The sequence below is a fragment of the Talpa occidentalis genome, unplaced genomic scaffold, assembly GCF_014898055.3.
Source record: "Talpa occidentalis isolate TD23 unplaced genomic scaffold, MPIMG_talOcc4v2.1 talOcc4.18, whole genome shotgun sequence".
NCBI classification, from domain to species: domain Eukaryota; kingdom Metazoa; phylum Chordata; class Mammalia; order Eulipotyphla; family Talpidae; genus Talpa; species Talpa occidentalis.
In genome coordinates, this window is record NW_023601851.1 from 13,084,079 (window position 1) to 13,104,801 (window position 20,723).

Here is a 20,723-nt window from a genome sequence, read left to right on the forward strand (position 1 = left end):
TTTTTTTTTTTTTATCAATAGTATATCATTTTACATCGTTCATCTATAATTCATTACCTGAGTGCAGCAAGGGAGGCAGTGTTGTGAATTGTACACTGGTAAACTACTTGGTGGAACCATGCTTTCTTTTAAGGTGTATAATTATATTTAAAATCAACATTTAGTTTTGTGCCTAATTTTCTTTGAAAATATGGATTTATTATCTGAGGGTTGCAGTTGATGACGTTTTGATACCATATTAATATGTTTGCTGCCGCTACCAAGAGCTTTGTCAACCAAGTTGGAGATGGAGGGAGATTAGTTCCTGTTCCAAGTCTCAGTGAGGCTAACAGATACCAACCTCTAAGTCTGGTGGTAAAAAAGAAGTGGTGCTTTCTGCTTCCTAGATATAAATTTACTTCCACGCCTTTTACACTGAAAGATATTCTTCTAGGAGACAGAGAAATTTCAACTGGTAAGTTTAAATATCTGCTTGGTAGTAACTATTCATTCAGCTCTTTGTTATAATCTAAACATAGCTGTGTAAACACTACTTATGTTTGTGATATTGTATCTCACTTATAAAACCAACTTTTGTTACAATAGTAGTGTAATATTAATAATGCCTAACATTTAAATAGTATTAAATCTTATTGGTTGAATAATCTTCAAACCTATTTTATAAGATAATTCATTGTATAGTTTTATTTCAGTTGTTTTATAAATTGTATTAGCCAAATGAACTGAGAATATGAATTGATGTATTTCTTCATCTGTAAGATAGGGGTATCATTTAGTCTTACCTATCTCATTGAGTCAAATGATATGAAAATAATGTGTTTATTTTTTATGATTCAGCTATTACAATTGGTAAACTGAAATGTATTTTCAGGATAGTTAGAGATAAGAGGGCATTTTGACAAATTATTTCTCTTAAACATTTGTTTTTCTTTCAACCCACCAGTGGATCTTGATGCTTAAAAAGTTGTTGAGTGAATTTTAGTTTAAGTATTCCAGGTATTTATTTTTGTTGTTAAATTAGTTGATTTGCTATTTTGATCTTGGTTTGAAGTGGTATCTTTTCATTAATATTTAGGTAATCAAGTCTTGCATAGTAAATTAACATGCTATTTTATATGATCTACACTAGAAAATTCAAGACATTTAAAAATATTAATTTCATTTTCTGAAAGGTATTTCATCTTATCAATTACTGAATTATGAAGATGAATGAGATGTGTCTCTTTATGGAAGGCGAGGCAACCATATTGTCAATGATGTTGGGATTAATGTTTCTGGATCAGATTCCTTTGCAGTAAAAGCTTCATTTGGTGTAGTAAACAAATATGAAGTAGAAGTACCAAATTACTCAAGGAAATTACTACCCGGTCAGTATAATAGTATTTAATGTATTCCAATGTTTTCATTAACTATTTTAATTACATAAATTATATCAACTTTATTACAAAGAATGAAATGTTCTCTGTAAATAAAACATTCAGGTTATATTTAATAGAGTAATTTGTTTTGATTTGTTTGAAATACTACAAATTATATCCAAACTTTGGATAAAGGTAGAAGTCTAAAATCATTTGGTTTAAGCAGAAATTTTAATTATTCCACACAATCGCTCTGGCTCTGAATACATTTGCTGAATTATTTGATTGCTGAATTATTTGATTAAAAGAATATAGGAATCTGCTGCAGCAGACATGCTGAATGCAAAGTCCTATAATAAACATGTTTTTAAGAAATAGAGAGGAAGATTATTAAATGTCTTTGGAATATACTTTCTAATTTGTATTAGGCCTGCCTTGATTTACTTTTAGTTAAGATGGACCATGACCAAGTTAACACATTATATCAAATATGTACTTAATTATAACTGTAATTAGATGTCATAGATTCTTGTGAATGACTCTTTTCTTTATTTTAGAAAAATTAATTTTGACCACAGCTTAATACGTCAGTCAAGGAGCAACAGAAAGGCAGTATTATGCGTGGTCATGGAGAGCATTCGAACCACACGACAGTGCTCACTGTCTGTGCATGCTGGAATTCGTGGAGAAGCTATGAGGGTACATAAACCACACTCATTAATTTATTTTACTAAAAAGCTGCAATGGGAATTTTTCAAAAGTACTTTTCAGTGAGAGTTGTGCATTTTGTCAAATGTTGAGATAATGGAGTTGTAATACTATTGAGAAGCATCTAGGATTTTGTACAGAAATGGTTTCGTTTTAGATATGAAAGAACATTTATATAAAATACATATATATTTATATATATTATTTATATATTTATATTATATTATGTAATATAAGCAAAACACTAATCTTCGTGAATTAGTGTGCATACTGGAGTCCCTTCTATTGCTATTCAAGTACTGTTTTAAGCAAAAATCAGAGGGTGATGTTGAATTCTTTGATTTTATTTTTAAGTGATGTGGTTTATACCTGTATTTTGGAAAGTTGAATTTATATTTTTACATTAATTTTTCTAAAATAATATTGTCTTTAAAAAATAATATTGTCAATCACCAAACATATTTCATTCAGCATTAAATCCTTTAAAAAATTTTGAGATTTAATTTTTATTTCAATTATATTATTTGTCCTTGTCATTCGGTGACACATAATAATGACTTGGTTTTATGAAAACCAATTGTTAGAAAGAGAGTTCAGCGGTAATCTTTGCAAATAAAGGATTCTGTTCAGTGGCTACATTCAGCTGCCCACCAAATTGATTACCTTTGAATCATTTGGGGGGCAGGAACTGAAATTTTTCCTTAATTTTTGGTGATTGCTTTGGAAAATAAGCTGAAGATTGCTTGAGAAAGCTTTGGAAAGCTTGGGGGGCCTTGAAACAAAAGTCCAAAGTTTTAGTTCAAGATTTGTAGTCCAAAGCAAAATACTGCTAGAGTATTACTGTTTGAAGCACTAATCATTGATTGCAATACAATGCAAATGATAAAGTGGTTGAGGTTTTTCTTAACAGAGATTATGAGTCCAATGGGACTATTTGTACCTTTGCTAATAAACAGTTTAATTCAAGTACGATAATTCTTTAAATGAGGGGCTGTGTGTGTGTGGTTGGAGAATAGTAGGAAATGTTTTTCCTGTTCCACAAAGCTATCCTTATATAACATGTACATTAATATTATTATTTATTTAATATAGTTTCATTTTATGGATGAACAGAATCCCAAGGGAAGGAAAAAAGCTATTGTTTTTCCAGCACACACAACCATAGCTTTCAGTGTTTCTGAACTCTTCATCTACTTGGATGGTGCCTTTGGTAAGTGAATGATTGCATGAAACACTCAAATGATTTTACTTTTAAGAAGAATTTAATGACAAGCTCTCTCTTCTAATGATTATAGAATCCTGTGCTAGAGTGAAGTGCCTGGGAAAGATCCTCTTGTCCCTATTTTCTTCAGTTTTGCTCATTGTGGAACACCCCTCCCCCACCTCTCCTTATGAAATAACTTTAAAAGAACAAATACTTCTGACGTCATCACCTGGCTTAGCACCTCAGTGTAGCTTTAGACTTCCACATTTCATGTCTTTAAGATTAGGAAGCCAGTTGCTCAAGTCTAGGTTAGCCCAAAGAAAATGCAGGGAGCCCCTAGCCAGGGTAATTTATAAACATCTTTAAACCTCATTTAGTTTGCTTCTGCAGTTCTGTGGAAGGAAGGATTAGGGAGTCCAGAAACAAAACTACATGCCAAAGAAATTCTGTTTGGAAAACTTTAGGTATAGGTTTTTACCATGGTACTGATTGTTGGCAGAAGTGTAAACTGACATATAGATACATCCATCAAAATTTATCATGTATGTATACTGTAGTCTCACACTTTTAGGAATTTATCCTGCAGGTACACTCAGGAAATAACCTTAATATCTATTATTAGCAAATGGTTAAAAATGGTGCATCCACACAACAGAATACTATGAAGACAGTACTATGAAGACAGTAAGAATGAGGAAGCACCATAGATCTTGACATGGGAGAGTCTCTAAGAGATATTTCAAAGAAATGTGTACAGTACATAATATTTGGACCTAAAGAATTTGGTATACATTCATACATATCCCTTTATGCTGCAAAAGATATGGACCTCCCTGGTGGCACAAGGGGTTAAGCACAGCGCTGTGAAGCTGTCCACAGCCTCTGCAGCGTGGGTTTGATCCCCAGCCAGCCGGAGAGCTACCCACATGGTGCAGCAGACCTCTCCTGCCTTGCCCAATGTTGCCCTCAGCAGCGTACTTCAGTCTATCTGCCTGTTCTGTTCCCCGCTCTGTATCTGGTGGATCCTCTCACCTCCCACACCTCTGGCCTGTTCCCCAGTTCTTGTATGCATAAATAAGTAAATTTTTTTTAACAAAAAGATATGGAGCATATCTTGAAAGTATGCACAAGAAACTTAGTCATGGTAGTTACCATCTGGGGTGGCAAACTGAGGTTGGGGCCAGGGTATACTATGACCTCATTTGTCATAGTATCCCCTTTTTATTGTATTTGGATTTTGTAATGTGTCAATATTATCTTCTCCAAAAACATGTAAAATTTAACTTAAAACAAATGGCATGTACCAGAATTCATTGTCTGTAACCAAAATTTTCAACAAATTGTTGCTCAAGTAATAATATCTTCTATCATTTTTTATAGAACTTTGTGTCACTTCAGTGTCAAAAGGAGGATTTGAAAGGGAGGAAACAGCAACATATGCACTGCTCTACAGATTGAGAAATATACTATTTGAAAGAAGTATGTCCTTTGAAGACTATTTCAAAGTATTTTTTTTTCTTCTCGGATTCAAGAATGCTGTCAAGAATTTAAAATTAAAAGCTAAATCATTTCATGATGGATTCATGTATTTATAAATACAGTTTGGTGATAACCTTTTTAATTTTGATTTCTGACACATTTCTCTGTTTTTGTTCTTTTAGACAGAAAAGTGATGGATGCCATTTCTCGTTCACAGCTTTACTTAGATGATCTTTTTTCTGACTACTATGACAAACCTCTCAGCATGACTGATATTTCAAAGAAGGGACTCATATTCGAGTTAATTTACTTAATCACAATATCCCAAAAGGGCCTTGCATACTTCGTGGAATGGGGAACTTAAAAAGGGAGACAGTTTATGGGTGCTTTCAGTGCTCTGTTGATGGGCAGAAGTATGTGAGATTTCATGCAGTTCCTTGTTTTGATGTTTGGCACAAGAGAATGAAATAAAATGAAAAGTATACCAGTTGCTATTTGGGTGCAACTATGCTACATACCTTTCCAAAATTCTCTAGGGTTGCTTTGGTGAATTGCAGCAAATTGAAGGAGAAAGAAAAACTAACATGTCTGGGCATCATTTTCCCATCTATAAAATGGAGATGATAATTGTGCCTACCTCATAAATTGTTATGAAGTTTAATGTTATTATTTATGTTTAAAAAGGTTTAAGTATAGAATTCAGAATATGAAGGTGTTCCTTCATAACACCTGCTGGTCACTTGAGAAATGTTTTTTTAAGATTTAGTCTATTGTTTTAGATAGCTTTTTACATAGATTTTTCTAAATATTATTTGTAATCTGCATTTAATTCAACATTTAAGGATGACAAGCGTGCACTAATGGTGACTTTATGGTTTAACTATTGCCCCATGTCTGGTAAAATGAGGAAAATGTGTTAATAATTTAATGCAATCTTAAATGTTTAATTGTAGTATCAAATTAAAAGCACACTGAGCACAGTTTGGGGTTTTATGTACACAGTTAACAGGGTGATTGATAGTAGTAATGGGCTGCCATTATGTGGTGTACATATGCTTGCTGGGTTTGTCTTCATACAAACTCACTGCTGTCATTTTAAAGTTGAGGCATCTAGGACACACTTATTTCTTTCTCCTTTGAAAATATTTAAAACATTTAATTCTCAGAGTTTTTTTTCCCCATCTATTGTGTGAGACATCTGAATTTTTCCTTTACCAGTTTCTTAACCTAAATTATTTATCTACCATATATTCTTGTTAAAATCACAGCAAAAATAGTTTATAAAATCCAAAATCTATAATTACAGTAAATCTATAGGTATTTACTGCCTGACCATATTTTCCTACATACACAGAAGAAAAAATCTTTCATGTCTCAATAAAGATGTACACTTTCTTTGGCACCAATGAAATCTTCTATAGCATATCTTACCTCCTCTTCTTAACTTGACCATGTCACAAAATCCCCACAGCACTCTATGTCCTCATTTGTATTCTCATTTGATATCCTCATTTGATATCCTCCCCCTGCAGTGACCTTTAGGGTTAACCGTCCCTAGGTCCGGCTGGGCAACCAGTGCGCAGGGGAGAACAGCAAAACCCTACCTGCTGCAACTCCCCCCGCAGTGATCTTTAGGAATGGCTTTCGCCATGGTCCCTAGATCCGGCTGGGCAACCAGCGTGTGGGGGGAGAACAGCCTGAAGCAGAGGAAGTGCAGCAGAAGTTCCCTGAAAAGGCAGAAGCTTATCAAAAGATAAGACCACCAAGAACCACTACAAGAATGCTAAAAATCTTATCCCGTCTTTCTAGAACTACGAACTTTAATCCCTTATCTGTCTTTCTAAACTTCCTTCTTTCTTCTATAATGGTCATTGTTTGTTATGTAGATTACCTCCCTGATGGTGATAGACTGAGCCCATGGGCAAGCTAATTTCTTTGATATTCATTCCTGTGCTTTTGGAAAACATATATATACTGGTCACAAACTCAAGGAAAATTACACTCAGATTTTCACTCTTGAAGTGTGTCTGTTTGTCATTTCTTTCGCAGACGCCCTGACCACCCTGCACGCTTCTCTCAACCCTGAGGTGGCCTCATCGTCTACTGCTGTGCTGGTCCGCTGGTCCGCGGCAGGTGGCGCCCGAACGTGGGGCCCCGACATTTCATTTCATTTCATTGAGTCTTCCACCCATTTATCAAATATTTGACAGCACACCAGCTTATAATGCTCATCATTAATAATAACACTGTGATATGAAGTGACACAGAAAGGTGACGCCTAGAGAAGGGGACTGGAAACCACTGTGGCATTGATTTAAAACAATTAAGACAAAAAGTCTATATTGATGTCTGAAGGAATACAAGACTCAGAACAATATAGACTTTATCATGCCTGCTTTAAGAGGCAGAACATCTTTAGTCTGTTAAATATGTTTAAACATTCTTCATTGGTACAAATACCCAAAAGCCAGAAAACTGTACCAAAAATACCAGAGAGTATGTCGAAGCTCTCTTTGGGACAGCGCTATACTAACATCTTACTGAGTGCATAAACTATGAAATGTATAAGCAAATGAAATGTTAATTCCTGGGGCATTTTAACATAAATGGGACATATGCATACTTATTTTATGCTGTTAAGGTTAGAATTAGGAATTGCTTGTAGATTTTGCCATATATGTTCCAAAGGGGGAAAACTGCCCACTGGGACACAGAAGTCAATAAAGCAATAGGAAATTCAATAGAACGTTTCCTCAAAGTTAAACTTGCAAAACAGTCTCACATTTATTATAACATAATTACATGTAAAGGAGGTCTCCAAATATATTCTCATGGGTGAAAAATAGAAAATACATCTTGGAGAAAAGTGACTTCATTTTATAAAGCACAGTAGAGAAATTCTGATAGAAAAATAAACTATAGTTCATCATGTTGATATACATTGTATTCCTTGGAAGAAATGAAGCCATCACCATCATGGTCATTCTTCTTAAAAATATCTTCTAAAACTGCATTCTGGTATGACTTGTCACGTGGCTTCTCATCTTTTTCAAATTCCCTTTCCAAGTACTGATTTATCTAGAGGGTCAAAATAGTATTTCTTAATAAAGAGACATGCTGGTACACTCCTAATGACTTTGAGGAATGTTTACATAAAGACATATCTGAAAGTCTTATATTTATAAGACTTATATTTGAAATTGATACAAAAAGTTTAAAAGATATTTGAGGTTTTATTTTCATAACTGAAGCAATTTTCTGTAGAGAAACATTTCACTTTAGCTTTCCAGAGATTATAGATGTTTAGTGTACAAACACAAAGATTACATTTCAATTGAATTTTGCTGAAACTGAATGTCTACATTGCCTACATTATCAAAGGAAAATCACTCTCAAGGATTTCCATTAGTAAATAAAATCCAAACTGGTATTTATAATCTATAAAAATAATGAGAAAAATAAATTCCAGAGGGGCGGAGCAACATGGCGGCGAGGAGACGCTGTGAGTAAGATCTCCCATTAAAAAAAGTTAATAGGGAGGAAAAGCAGCAGGTCCCAGTGAGAACTGGGACACGGAAGATAAACAGACGACTCCAGCAAACTACCCGAAGAAGAAAGTTGCCATAAAAGAGGACTAGAAGGGAGGGAAGCGCAGAACCCTGCTCCCCTCCCCTGCCCACAGGGTCGGCACTCTCCGACTGGCAGAGAGGAGGAAAACAACAAACCAAAACGACCAACAAGAACAAACTACGCAGCAAGGGGGACTGGGAGTGGAAAGGAACTATTGCAGCCACCACACCCTGTGAACGGGAGCTGCGGAGAACTCTGCAGGATTCGCCGCGGCGGTGAGCTAACGGCTCCGGGCGCCATTAGAGAAGAACAAAGACCCTGGGAGATCCGCACACAGCCCACACTGCCGGTAAGCTTGCACGGAAAAGCGGCGCACTTGGCGCGCTTGAAAAGCAAACGCAGATCAGGATCGTGGCTGCCCAGGTCCCCGCGCCTGCGACCTAGGCTTGTGGGGAGACACGCGGAGGCCCTCCTCACTGATGTTAAAGTCCCTCACTGAGTGAGCAGGAACCAGGCGCCCAGGCACCGGAGCGGGTGCAAAAGGCGCCATTCCCGCGCCACTGAACTGGGCTACAGCCCGCGTCCTGGAACTGAGGGCTTTGGAACTGAGACCCGGGGCACAAAATTTGGGGCGTGGGTTCTCCACGACGGTGGGGCACAAGGCAGACACAGCACCCCAAAGCCGTTGAGGTTTACCCTACCATTCTCGCTCTGCTCCCTGTCCCACGGGGGGGGGTCGAAAAACAGCCCCCCAAGGACAATAGGAGAGATCTCTGGCGCCACCTAGCGACCAGAAAAAAAAAGTCACTAACACCCCATAGAACAGGGAAACTTCTTAAGAAAAGACTTCTTGAAAAGGGCAGAAGGCTTCTGGAGGACCCAGTGGCCAGCTGGGAAGTTAGCCCACGCCAGGCCCCTTCCGACCAGCAGTCTGAGCCCACAGAGGGAGCAGGCACCCACGTCCGTGGCAGACCGGGTGCGCAGAAGTGTGTGCCTGAAACCGGAGGCTAAGGGACTGCATCCCGCTTCGCCATTTTAGAACCGGGACATTTCTTCAGTAAAAACTGCCTAAAACCAGCAGAAAGCTCCCCCAGAAGCAAGAGATGGCTCCTGGAGGAGCCAGAGGGGAGCGGAGAAGTTCACCCAAGATGCCAGCCAGTCCGAGCAACACAGTGTCCCAATGCATACGACAAATTAGAAAACAGACAGTAGGGAGTAGAAGAACAACATGCAACCTAACAACTCCTCAGGAAAGAAGCACACAACAAAAAGAAAACCACTCCCCAGATTGCAACGACAGCAACTTGGAAGAACTTCTGAGCCTTCAAGAAAGAGAATTTAAAATTGCCATGATTAAAAAAGTGATAGAAGTCATAAAGGAAAACAATGATCAGAAGAAGGAAATTGAGTCCCTAAAGAGGGAAGTAAAAGAAATGCAGGAGATCAAAGAATTAATGGAGGAACTAAAGTACTCTGGGAAAAGCAATGAAAGCAGAATAGATGAAATGGAAGAACGAATAAGTACTTTTGAAGACACAGAAATAAAAAGAACCAAAACAGAAAAGGAAAGAGAAGTATGAAGGAAAAAGAATGAAGAAAGACTTCGGGAACTATCTGACTCCATGAGGAAAGGAAATATAAGAGTTGTAGGAATTCCAGAAGGAGAGGAGAGACATGTAGGAACAGAGAAAATATTCCAGGAGATAATTGAAGAGAACTTCCCAAATGCGAAGAAGGAGCTGAAAATTGATATACAAGAAGCAAGAAGAACACCAAACTTCCACAACGAAAGGAAAAATACAGCAAGACACATAATAGTAAAGCTCCCAAGAATCCAGGACAAGGAAAAAATAATGAAGCTGACAAGAGGGAAGAAACAGATAACATTCAAAGGAAAACCAATCAGGCTGACATCGGACTTCTCTGAAGAAACACTATGGGCAAGGAGAGAGTGGAGGGACATAGTCAACAGACTCCAAGAAAACAGATGCCAACCAAGAATACTCTATCCTGCAAAGCTCTCCTTCCTCTAAGAAGGAAGAATAAGGATCTTCCCAGACAAACAGAAACTCCGGAATTTCATTACGACTAAACCCCCACTCCAAAAAATACTACAAGGAATCCTAAAGCCAGAACGTCAGAGGGACAAATAACAACGAAATAAGACCAAAAAAAAAGTTATTACAAGAATTAATAAATAAAATCAAAGGAAAGACAAACACAATGGCAAATACAGATGCAAACATATCAATATTAACTCTAAATGCAAATGGACTAAACTCTTCAATAAAAAGACACAGAGTTGCAGCCTGGATTAAGAAACAAAACCCAACGTTTTGCTGTCTCCAGGAAACACATTTAACTACAAAAGATAAAAATAGGCTCAAAGTTAAAGGATGGAAAACAATCCTACAAGCAAATGGACCAAAAAAGAAAGCAGGAACAGCTATACTTATATCAGATAAAACAGACTTCAAACTCAAAAAAATAAAAAGAGACCCCAATGGTCACTACATTATGATCAAGGGGACAAAACTTCAAGAAGAAATAACACTCGTTAACATATACTCACCAAATGAAGGAGCACCAAAATATATCAGTCAACTGTTGTCCTCTCTGAAAACAGACATCAGAGAAAACACATACGTAGTGGGATACTTCAACACACCACTATCAACAATGGATAGATCAACAAGACAAAAAATAAGTAAAGAAACTAAAGCTCTAAATAAGGACCTAGAGCATTTGGGCTTAACAGACATCTATAGAACACTAAACCCCAAAAAAACGGAGTACACATTTTTCTCAAGTGCACACGGATCATTCTCCAGGATCGATCACATACTGGGGCACAAGACAAACATCAACAGATACACCAAATTGAAATCATACCGACCATCTTTTCTGACCACGAAGGCATCAAACTAGAAATAAACCATAAAAAGAAGGCAAGGAACTATCTTACCTCATGGAGATTAAAAACCACACTACTGGAAGACCACTGGACTAACGAGGAGATCAAAAAAGAAATTAAAAAATTCTTTGAATTGAATGACAAGGAGGACACCAATATCCTAAATGTATGGGATGCAGCAAAAGCAGTAATAAGAGGAAAATATATAGCAATAGAAGCTCACATCAAAAAACAAGAAAGAACTCAAAGAAACAACCTAATCTCGAAGATCAAAGATCTAGAAAAAGAACAACAAAAAAACCCCAAAACCAGTAGAAGAAAAGAAATTATAAAAACCAAAGCAGAAATAAATGAAATTGAAACTAAAAAACAATCCAAAAGATCAATGAAACCAAGATCTGGTTCTTTGAAAAAATAAATAAAATGGACAAACCCCTAGCCAGGCTCACAAAGGAAAAAAGGGAGAAAGCACAAATAAACAGGATCATAAATGAAAGAGGAGAAATCACAACGGACACAGCAGAAATCAAAAGAATAATCAGTAACTACTATGAACAGTTATATGGAAACAAGTTCAACAATCTAGAGGAGATGGACAAATTCCTACAACTCTACAATCACCCAAAGCTAGATAAAGAAGAACTAGAACACCTAAACAGACCAATTACAAGCAGCGAAATTGAAATGGTAATCAAAAACCTCCCCAAAAACAAAAGCCCAGGACCTGATGGATTTACAAATGAATTCTACCAAACATTCAGAGACGAATTAGTGCCTATCCTTCACAAACTCTTCCAAAAAATTGAGAAGGAAGGGACAATACCAAACACATTCTATGAAGCCAATATTACACTAATACCAAAACCGAATAAGGACAACACAAAAAAGGAAAACTACAGGCCAATCTCCCTAATGAACACTGATGCAAAAATCCTCAATAAAATTTTAGCTATCAGAATCCAACAATGTATCCATAAGATAATTCACCACGACCAAGTCGGATTCATTCCAGGGACACAAGGATGGTTTAATATCCGAAAATCAATCAACGTTATCCAACACATCAACAAAAAGAAATATAAAAACCATATGATAATATCATCAGATGCTGAGAAAGCTTTTGACAAAGTGTAACACCCATTCATGATAAAAGCCCTTGAAATTCTTGGGATACAAGGAACATACCTCAACATCATAAAGGCCATTTATGACAAGCCAACAGCCAGTATCATTCTCAATGGTGAAAAGCTAAAAGCAATTCCATTAAGATCTGGAACAAGACAAGGATGTCCACTCTCACCACTGCTTTTCAATATAATCCTGGAAGTCCTAGCCAGAGCAATAAGACAAGAGAAAGACATCCAAGGAATCCAAATAGGAAAAGAAGAAGTCAAACTATCACTATTTGCAGATGATATGATAATATACATAGAGAACCCCAAAATCTCCACAGAAAAACTAATTCAACTCATCAATCAATTCAGTAAAGTGGCAGGATACAAAATCAACACGCAAAAGTCAGTAGCCTTCCTATACACAAACAATAAATCTGAAGAAGAAGAAATTAAAAAAAATCCCTTTTATTATCGAAACAAAAAAAAATCAAATATTTGGGAATACATCTAACAAAAGAGGTAAAGGACCTATACAAAGAAAACTATAAAACACTGTTAAAAGAAATAGAAGAAGACACAAAGAAATGGAAAGACATACCCTGCTCATGGATTGGAAGAATAAACAATATTAAAATAGCCATCCTACAAAAGCAATATACAGATTCAATGCTATTCCAATCAAAATTTCAATGTCATTCTTCAAAGAAATAGAACAATTATTGATGAAATTCATATGGAATCACCAAAAACCCCGAATAGCCAAAGCTCTACTGAAAAAAAAAGAAGGAAATGGAGGCATCACACTCCCAGACTTCAAACTATACTACAAAGCCATAATCATCAAAACTGCATGGTATTGGAACAAGAACAGACATACAGACCAATGGAATCGAATAGAAAATCCAGAAATAAACCCACAGATTTATGGTCAACAAATCTTTGACAAAGGAGCAAAGACTATGCATTGGAGCAAAGAAAGTTTGTTCAATAAATGGTGCTGGGAAAACTGGGTCACTACATGCAAAAGAATGAAGCTTGACCACTACCTCACACCATACACAAAAATCAACTCAAAATGGATTAAAGAACTAGACATAAGACCTGAAACCATAAAATACATAGAAGGAAATATAGGCGAAACACTACGGGATTTGCACATCAAAGACATCTTTACAGACACATCACCCAAAGCAGTGATAGTGAAGGCAAAGATAAACAGCTGGGACTACATCAAATTAAAGAGCTTCTGCACAGCAAAAGAGACAATAACAAAAACAAAGAGAAACCCCACCAACTGGGAGAACATTTTTGCACCCAACACTAATGATAAAGGACTGATCACAAAAATCTGCAAAGAGCTGATGAGACTCAGCAACAACAAAGAAAATAATCCAGTCAAAAAATGGGCAGAAGAGCTAAAAAGAAACTTCTCTGAAGAGGAAATGCAAATGGCCAACAGACATATGAAAAAATGTTCAACATCACTTGTAATCAGGGAAATGCAAATCAAAACTACCATGAGATAGCATCTCACACCAGTGAGAATGGCACATATTAAAAAAACTAACAACAACAAATGTTGGCGAGGGTGTGGAGAAAAAAGGAACAATTCTGCACTGTTGGTGGGAGTGCAAACTGGTCCAACCACTATGGAGAGCTGTGTGGAGATTTCTGGACCTACTAAACATAGAGCTTCCATATGATCCAGCAATTCCACTCCTAGGTATTTACCCAAAGGACACAGAAACATCCATTCCAAAGAACACCTGCACCCCTATGTTTATATCAGCACTATTTACAATAGCTAAGCTTTGGAAACAGCCCAAATGCCCAAAAATAGATGACTGGATCAAGAAGATGTGGTACATATATACCATGGAATATTACTCAGCATTCAAAAAAGATAAACACATGCAATTCGCAGCAACATGGATGGCGCTGGAAGGGATCATGCTCAGCGAAATAAGCCAAAAAGAAAAAGAAAAATACCGGATGGTCTCACTCATAGCAGGAATCTAGAAAACTTAAATAAGGGACCAGGAAAATGAATATAAGAAAGTGAAAATCAAAATCAACAAAAAACTATGAACCAGAGACACTTTTTGGGAGGTGGGGGCGGGAGGGAGGGATTGGGGTCAGAATGGGGCGTTTGCAATTGTATGGGGGAATATAAAAATAAAATTTATTATTTAAATTAAAAAAATAATGAATACTTTTACATGCATAATCAATAAAACCTATCATACATTTTGAAATCAAATTCAAATTTTTAAGTCCCCTATGTTTTTATAGCTCTCCCAAATATACATAACTATGACAAACTAATAATAGTGTCAAATACAGAACAGGTATCTTGCTTTCTCTATATAATAAGACATTTCTCTACACAAAGACACTCTAAGTACTACCTGACATAGTAGCTACTAGCTACACATGATTACTAAACATGTGAAATGAGGGCAGAGTGAAGTGAGATACGCTACTTTTAGTTTACTATACATAACAAATTGGAAGATAATAAAGTTTCCTATGGTAATGTTTATAGTGATTTCATGTTGAAATGGTAATATTTTAGATATATTGAATTAAATGAAATAGATCACAAAAATTTCACTTGCTTTTTTTAAAGTGTGACTACTAAAAATTTTCAAATTATATATGGGATTCAATCATAATTCCATTGTTAAGTGCTAATCTATTTAATAACTAAGAGAGCAAAGCACAATTATCTAGAGAAAATGTTTGGCAAGGCTACGGCATTTTAGGGGCAAGAATATTTTTAAAGGCTAAAGTTGAACCCTGAGCAGTTTTGAACAATACATATCCCAAACTTAGTCCATCACAAGCTGATTTTATTGTAGCATGATCAATGAATCTTAACAAATATATCAACTGTTCTAGAAAAGGGAGATGTATTTTTTTTTCTTTCAACTTAACTATCTTATGTAAATGTAAAGATTTTAGTCTCAAATATTCCTCACTTCCTAAGTAAGTAAATTACCTTTTCATAACCAATATTGCTGGCTCTCAAAATGTAATTTTCTAGTACACTCTAGTGAAGAGGTAAAAAAAGCAGTGGGAAAGAACGTGACCTTAAATTTGCTAGTATTGGATCCTATTTCCACATAGCCATTAAGAAAATAAATACTTCTCCCCACCTTACTTATCCTGAAGAAATAGCTGACTAATTCTTCTGATAAGGAAGTAAAGTGTTTCTTTTAGTTCATGTTTTCAATCCAGGCCTTGCCATGTAATGGCTGTGTGGTCTTCAATTAATAAATTAACCTCTCTGAATCTTAGATTTGTCACCTATAAAAGGAGGGAAATATATCTATACTGTAGGATTGATGTGAGGATTAATGTTTGTGGGTGTCGATAAAAGATATTTTTTTTTTTATTATTCAGGCATGCACAAAAATTCACTATCCATTTAGTGAAAATGCAGTTACACCTGATAACCTGAGAAATATCTCGGCAAACTGTAGCTAAGCAGGTCACTATTTTTGACTTTCTTTAGTTTCATTTTCCAGAAAAGAACAGAAGATCACCTAAGGTCTAGTGGAAACCAGTCTCACTGCAGTATACACTTCTTGCTGTGCAAGTAATTTTGGATGGTTTCTGTGCACAGAGTGAGACTTGGGTGCTATATGAATTCATCTACTGTTCACTCTACAGGTTGATCAGGAGCCAACAGAAAGTACATAACTGCCCTTAAGAAACAGGGGATGTTCGCATTCCTTTATTTCTCCATCAGCTGACTAGCAGAGCTTCAAGGGAAAGCCCTTAATAATTTCTTGAAAAAGGAGCAGAATTAGGATGGGGAAGGATTGTAGAGGGAGGGGGGAAAGAAACAGAGAAAAGGGGCTTCCTATTATCACTTGAAAGTAGTGATTCAGTTGCCTATCTTTACTTATTTAGGTGAGAGAATTATACATGTTTAATTGTCTTCAAGCAAGAGTGGAGATAACTGGGCTAACTCAATTTAAGCAAAAGTGTACAGTCATTGGGACTGGGTAAGATACTAAATTTCAACAAAACAAACATTAGCCCTGACGCATTCATGATGGAAATTCCCTGTAAGAGCCAAGTTTGGTCCATAGTTAAGAGAATAATAGTGGAGTCAGATTGCTGGGGTTGCAATCTGGTTTTGCCTTTTAGAGATGTGTGGCCTTAGGCTAGTTACTTAATCTGTCTGGACATTATTATTTCCCCCTTCTATAAAATGAAGATGACAATAGTGTCTACTTCATATACTGTCATGAAGATTAAATCGGTTCACACACAAATGTGCTTATAATAGTACCTGTTACTGAGAACATGGGCAAAACATTTTATTATCATTCAAGTTCTCCATTAAGCCCTCAATCATATATAAAATTAACTGGTATGTGAAGGCTAGGTAGCTGAATTCTAAACACCTGTTTACTAACTTTCTAGTCTAATAATTCAGGTTCTTGCTAGATTTCTTCATAATTTCATGTATTCTCACAATCCAGATGGGAATTATTTGCCATAATATAAATTCCTATAGTGCTGCTTAAAAGAGATCTGATGCTCTTATAATTTAAGAGATGGAAATGCCCTATAGAGATTAGTTTGGTGTTTTAATGATCCTCTTGCAATAGCAAGGCAATTAAACAGGATGATTTGGTGGTGTTTTATATTGAAAATGCATGTGTTTTTATAGAGCTTAAAGTTTTTAGTAGCTAGCTCCATAAAAGCAAAGTGATCAGAGCCTTCCTGGTGGCGCAAGGGTTAAGACGCAATCTCTGAAGCAATCTGCAGCCACTGCAGCAGAAGTTTGATCCCTGGCCAGGAAGCTACCCACATGGTGCAGCAGATCTCTCCTGACTCGCCCGCTGCTCCCCTCAGCAGTGTACTTCAGTAGATCTGCCTGTTCTGCTCCCCACTCTGTCTCTGGTGAATCCTCTCACCCCCATACTTCTGGTGTGTACCCCAATTCTTGTATGCATAAATAAAAAAATAAAAAAAGCAAAGTAATCAGCCCACATGAGGCAGATCTAAAAAATAATAGTTATAACAAAGATGCAGTTAGATTGTGACGGGAAATTTAGATACACACAATTTGTTTAAATTACCTCAGTTTTAGAGAGTTGCCTGCCATTGTCAGTGTCTATCTGTTTAAACGTTTCAATGCTTCGTGGTCCTTTGGTTACAACATAAAGTTCGATCTCAAAAACCAATGTTACATCCGGTGGAATCTTGCCTTCTGCTAAGAATATAAATTTTAACAGTTTAACTTATATGACAATAATGTTCAAATATTCATTTATACATAGCTATAATAGCATGATTGCATAATTTCATGTTTTTAAAATTTGCTTTCTAATACTTTTAAATCAATTTTTCCCATGTTTTCAAATGAAGTCAGTTCAAAGAACCTAGGTGATTATCATTTCCTGATTAAATAAAAATAAATTTAAATTGTGCATTATTTATTAATATGCCCCATCATTATACAGGATAGAGCAGGTGCAGAGAAGAAATGCAAGGGCAGAAAAACTTGAAAGTATAGATCAGAAATCTCTTAGAAAATGACCTTATGTAGCTTTTGGAATTGTAAATAAAATGTGTTAATACTTACCTTTCAAATTCTTTGTAGACATTAAAAGCTAAGCACAATGGAAACAAAATAGTCCAATGACAGTTTTATGAAGAAATTTCTCATCACAACAGAAAATTAAGTATTAGTTGAATAGTTCTCTTTAAAAAAATCTATTACCTGCTATCACAGATGATTCAAGCAAGCAGTGGGGTTTTTCATATGACCATTTCCTAAAAATGACCTGCAGAAATGACTTGCTAAAAGGCAGTGGGTAGATTTTGTCACCAGTATATTTCCAGAATCTGATACAGAGCTTGATCCATTACAGACACTCAAATATTTGTTGAATGAATGACACTTAACATTTATTTTAAAAAATGGTTGTTTATCCTTTGGAGAACACAGTAATTTCTTTAATGAAAAGTGCAGAATTCTTGTTAAAGTGTTTATATAACCCAAAGAGAAAAGAACTTAAAAATTACAGCCAAAAGAGCTATATCAGTCATTTCAAAGCCATAGAAAAACCTACCCATGCACTATATGACTAATGTGACAATCCTCACCACCATTGCATGTTACTAGAGTAAGAGTAAAAAGAGCTAGAGAGTGATTCAATAATTACTTTTACAAAATTCATTCCTACTCTTTCCAGTTCATGATCTTATGACAGAAAAAAAACTTTTCCTGATAACAAATTTAAATTTCTTAAGAGGAAGTTTCTGCACAATTCTACCATAAACATAGAAAATATTGCCCATTAGTCTTTTTCTTGCCAAAAAAAAAGAAAGAATAAGAAAGAGAAAAACATGCATTTTTCCATAAAGTTACTTGTATTTAGAGAAGCATATCAAGTATATAGGAGTTAAAGAATCTATACATACCACATTACCATTAATTAAAGCACTAAAAAGGCACATGCATTTCAAGACATGCAGAGGTATCTGTGACATGAGGCAAGGATATTGTGCAGAGGAAAGACTTCTTCAAGTCCTACCTAAAATAAAGTTATAGTTAATGTTAGACCTTAATAACTTATTTTAAAAAGTGTATTTGATCAAGAAGTCATTTGTTAGGTTACTTATGGCCCACACTGCAACTTTTAAAATAACCTAATCTAAGCTATTGCAATGCAGGTAGGTTAGCATTAAATACTTCCTAAGGAACACACTTTGGCAGGGGAACCTCAGTTTCTTTAAGTGTAAAACAAGATGTTGGTGCTGTTCCTAGTAGGATTCATCATTTTTGCTTATTGGAGACACCTTATATTGAATATGAACTTCTCAAGTTAAACTTCAACATCTCTGTAGCCAGGGTCTGGTTTATTAACAGCTTAGGCACCTGGTTAGTCATTCATATTTAAGCATAAATTAGTTTATAAAAAGGATAAATTAAGTAGGCATTTGCCTTAGAGTAAAGTACCCAATAGGACAAGCACCTATTGGTGAGGGATATGGGTATCCTAAGCAGATAAAGCAGTGGATGTTCCAGTAATGGACAGAATGTGGGGATATCTGATGGGAAAACACATGAGACAAAGGGAAACTTTGAAAAAGAGATTTAACAGATTGAAAATTTGCTTATATCATTTTGCCTACAACTGGCCTCAATCTATGACAACATTGTCACAGGTACTGCATTAAAATTATCTTTCATTTTCTCTGTCTTCTGGGATCCTGTACAACTAAAATAGGACATACAAATTATGGTTCTGTGGTAACTGGCAAAAAAAACATTAAAATGCTGTAGTTATGTGGAACTGACTCTTTTTCCCAATGATGTCTGACATTCTCCATGAGTATAAAGAGGTGACTGAGTTGGACTGGACTAGATACAGCTGAAGTTTGTTGGCCCCTAAACTTCTGCAATTAATTCCTCTATCATATTTCATTTTTTTGAGTAATTTAAAGTTTAATTCTGCGAAAATACACATAACATAAACTTTACCATTGTAACCATTTTAAGTGTATTGTTCAAACTATCGTACAACCAATCTCCAGAACTCTGTCATCTTGCAAAGTGGAAACTATACCCATTAAACCACAACTCCCTATTTTACCCTCCTCCTAGGCTCTGGCAAACAACCTTCTCTTTCTGCCTCTATGAGTTTGACTATTGTATGTAACCTTAAGTTGAATCATACAGAATTTCTTTTTTATGACTGGGTTATTTCACTCAGCATAATGTATTCAGGGCTCACCCATGTTGTAGCATTTCAGAATTTCCTGTCTTTCTAAGGCTGAATAATGTTCCACTCTATGTCTATACCATATTTTGTTTATACATTCATCTGTCAATGGACACAGATTATTTCTACCTTTGGCAACTATGAATAATGTTTCTGTCAAGCTGGGTGTACATCTAAATCTTTAAGACCTGCTTTCAATTCTTTTAAATGTATACCCAAAAGTCTAACGATTTTTAAATATAACTTAGAAGAAATTTAAAAACACCTTACCATAGCCTTCTTTTCCATAAGCGAAGGAAGGGGGTAAATCACTTTTCGCTTTTCTCCAGGGCACATATCCATCATAGCAATGTCTAGGCCTTTTATGACGTGTCCAACACCAAGAACAAAACCATTTGGGTGGCCTTCATTTTGTGTCTGGCTATAATCAAAACAACACTTAGGTAACGTGACTTCAAGAAAATTAAATTCAACTTTGAATTACAGATGGGTATTTAGTTATAACTGAAAATTGGAGTCTTTCTATCCTCTATTTTCCTATTTTAGCACTCATTCTGAACACCCTGATGAGTGTTTGGCACAAATTTCTCTCATATAGCCAGAAAGAGACATATATTATTTGCC

The 20,723-nt window shown here is 35.9% G+C and overlaps 1 long non-coding RNA gene and 1 pseudogene across 1 annotated transcript; one reads left to right on the forward strand and one right to left on the reverse strand.

Moving 5' to 3' along the window:
• The first annotated feature begins 243 nt into the window (after window positions 1-243).
• Window positions 244-5,387, forward strand: LOC119250715 (pejvakin-like; annotated as a pseudogene).
• Window positions 5,388-7,383: 1,996 nt separating this feature from the next.
• LOC119250717 (uncharacterized) lies at window positions 7,384-20,403 on the reverse strand. Its single transcript, XR_005126401.2, has 4 exons — window positions 20,370-20,403; window positions 18,796-18,908; window positions 17,448-17,581; window positions 7,384-7,827 (listed from the first exon to the last, which is right to left on the reverse strand). It is a non-coding gene; the product is annotated as an uncharacterized LOC119250717 (long non-coding RNA).
• Between the last annotated feature and the right edge of the window lie 320 nt (window positions 20,404-20,723).